This window comes from Lipotes vexillifer, unplaced genomic scaffold, assembly GCF_000442215.2.
Source record: "Lipotes vexillifer unplaced genomic scaffold, Lipotes_vexillifer_v1.1 scaffold190, whole genome shotgun sequence".
NCBI classification, from domain to species: domain Eukaryota; kingdom Metazoa; phylum Chordata; class Mammalia; order Artiodactyla; family Lipotidae; genus Lipotes; species Lipotes vexillifer.
Window position 1 is genome coordinate 914,972 of NW_006794958.1, and position 3,091 is coordinate 918,062.

Here is a 3,091-nt window from a genome sequence, read left to right on the forward strand (position 1 = left end):
CTTAATAGATGGTAATTTACTTTGATCCCCACAAGTTAAGTGAGTTGGAGATCATATGAGCACTGTACTTCAGATTCACATGAGAGGGAAACTTGAAATGAGAAAGAGGACTGAGGGAGTTATGGCAGGGTGGTGTAGCGGGGAAATAAGAATCAGGCAGGTTTGAGAGGATTTTGGATGCCTACACTTTAACCCAAATTTATGTGTGGGCTTATGTCCATTTTTATTTTTCTTTCTTTTATTGAAAATTTTTTCATGTTCTTTCTCTCTCTGTTCTTCCTTCTCCATTTCCCCCCTTCCCTCTTTAGTCTACTATTTGTAAGACTAAAGCATTTTTTTGTTTGTTGAATCTAGTGGATAAACTGCCTCACTTGAATTATAATTAAACAGCAAATGCATGAGCATCTGTATTTCTTTCTTTCAAAAGACAAATATAATCTCTTTTTAAAATAGTGTACAGTTCAGTGGTTTTTATATATTCAAAGAGTTGTGTAGCCATTACCACTATAATTCAAGAACATTTTCATCACCATTAAAAAACCCCACCTAATATGATCCAACAATTTCACTTATGGGTGCAAATGCAAAAGAATTGAAATCTGAGTCTTGAAGAGATATTTGTGCATTCATGTTCATAACAACATTATTCACAGCTGTCAAACGGTGGAAGCAAGCTGAGTGTCCATCAGTGGATGAATGGATAAACAAAATGTGGTACATACATACTATGAAATAGTATTCAGCTTTAAAAGCGAAAGAAATTCTGACACATGCTGCAACATGGATGACCCTTGAGGATGTTATGCTAAATGAAATGTTACTCACAAAAAGACAAATACAGATTCCATTTATATGAGGTACCTGGAATAGTTAAATTCATAAAGACAAAAAGTAGAAGGGTGGTTGCCAGGGGCTGAGGGAAGGGGGAAAGTTGAGTTAGTGTTTAATGGGTGCAGAGTTTCAGTTTTGCAAGATGAAAAGAGCTCTGGAGATGTTTGGTGGTGATGGTTGCACAACAGTATGAATGCATTTAATGCCATTGAACTGTACATTTAAAAATGGTGAAGGGGATACATTAAAAAAAATTTAATTAATTAATTATGGTTGAGCCTGGTCTTAGTTGCAGCATACAGGATCTTCATCGCGGCATGCAGGATCTTTTAGTTGTGGCATGAGAACTCTTAGTTGTGGCATGCATGTGGGATCTAGTTGCCCAGTTAGGGATCGAACTCGGGCCCCTTGCATTGGGAGCACAGAGTCTTAACCCACTGCACCACTAGGGAAGTTCTGAAGGTGATACATTTTTAATGTGTATTTTACCACAATTAAGAAAAGAAAGAAACTCTGTCTGTACCCATTAACTGTCACTCTCTACTCTTCCTTCTTCCAGGCCCTGGCAGCCACTAATCTACCTTCTGTCTCTCTAGGTTTGCCTGTTCAGGACATTTAATATAAATGGAATCATACAATATGTGGTCTTTTGTTTTTTGCTTCTTTCACTGAGAATTAGCTTTTAATATTCATGTTGTCATGTGAATCAGTCTTTCATTTTTCCTGAATTGTACTTTTTTTTGTTTTAGCCATGCCATGCAGCTTGTAGGAGTTCCCCGACCAGGGATTGAACCCGGGCCACAGCAGTGACAGTGCTGAATCCTAACCACTAGACCACCAGCGAACTCCTGTCAGTCTTTCATTTTTTATGACTGAATGATATTCTAGTATATGAATATACTATATTTTGTTTATCCATTCATTAGTTGCTGGATATTTGGGTTGTTTCCACTTTTTTGTTATTGTGAATAATACTGCTGTGAATATCTGTGTACAAGTCTTTGTGTGGACATGTGTTTTCATCTCTTCCGGGTTAACACCAAGGAACTGAATTGTTGGGCCATATGGTAATTCTATATTTAACATTTCAAGGAATCATCAAACTGTTTTCCAAAGTGGCTGCACCATTTAACATTCCCACCAGCAGTGTATGAGTGTTTCAGTTTCTCCACACCCTCACTGACACTTGTTATAGCCTGTCATTTCCATTATGGCCATCCTAGTGTGTGTGAAATGGTAACTCACTGTGGGTTTGATTTGCATTTCCCCAATAACTAATGACATTGTATAACTTTCATGTGCTTATTGACCACTTGTGTATCCTTTTTTGGAGAAATGTTATTCAAATCCTTTGCCCATTTTAGGATTATTTGTCTTTTTCTTACTGAGTGGTAAGGGTTCTTCATATATCTGCAATAAGACTTTTATTGATATGTGACTTGCAAATATTTTATCCCATTCTGTGGGTTGTCTTTTCACTTTTTAGATGGTATCTTTTGACGTAAAAAAGTTTTTAATTTGATGAAGTTCAATTTGTCTATTTTTCTTTTGTCACTTGTCATATTTAAGAAAACCAAGGTCACAAAGTTCTGTTCCAATGTTTTCTTCTAACAGTTTTATAGTTTTAGTTCTGACAGTTAGGTCTGTAATCCATTTTGAGTTAGGGTTTTTTTTTTGTTTTGTTTATTTATTTATTCATTCATTCACATGTGCATTCATCTAATTGTTCCAACAAAATGTATTGTAAAGACCATCCTTTTCCCATGGAACTTTCTTGGCACTTTTGTTAAAAATCAGTTGACCATAAAAGTATGGGTTTATTTCTGAACTCTCAATTCTACTTCATTGAACTATATGTCTGTCCTTATGCCAGTACTATACTTTCTTGGCTACTCTAGCTTTGTAGTAACTTTTGAAATCAGAAAGCGTGAGTGCTCAAACTTTGTTCTTCTTTTTCAAGATTGTTTGTTTGCATTGGGTCCTTTGTATTTCCACATAAATTTTTGGATCAGCTTGTCAATTTGTGCATATAAGCCTGCGTGGGTTTTGATAGGGATTGTATTGAATCTGTAGATCAATTTGAGGAGTATTGCAATTTTAACACTATGCTTCTCTTGAGCCCTGAACATGGGCTGTCTTTCAATTTGTCTAGACTTTCTTTTATTTATTTCAATGATATTTTATGGTTTTCAGTGTACGAGTCTTGTACTTCTTTGGTTACATTTACTATTAAGCATCTTGTTCTTTCTGATGCTATTTA

At 35.7% G+C, this 3,091-nt stretch overlaps 1 non-coding gene across 1 annotated transcript; it reads right to left on the reverse strand.

Annotated features, from left to right (window-relative positions):
• Nucleotides 1-1,603: 1,603 nt before the first annotated feature.
• TRNAD-GUC (transfer RNA aspartic acid (anticodon GUC)) lies at nt 1,604-1,675 on the reverse strand. Its single transcript has one exon. It is a non-coding gene; the product is annotated as a tRNA-Asp (tRNA).
• Between the last annotated feature and the right edge of the window lie 1,416 nt (nt 1,676-3,091).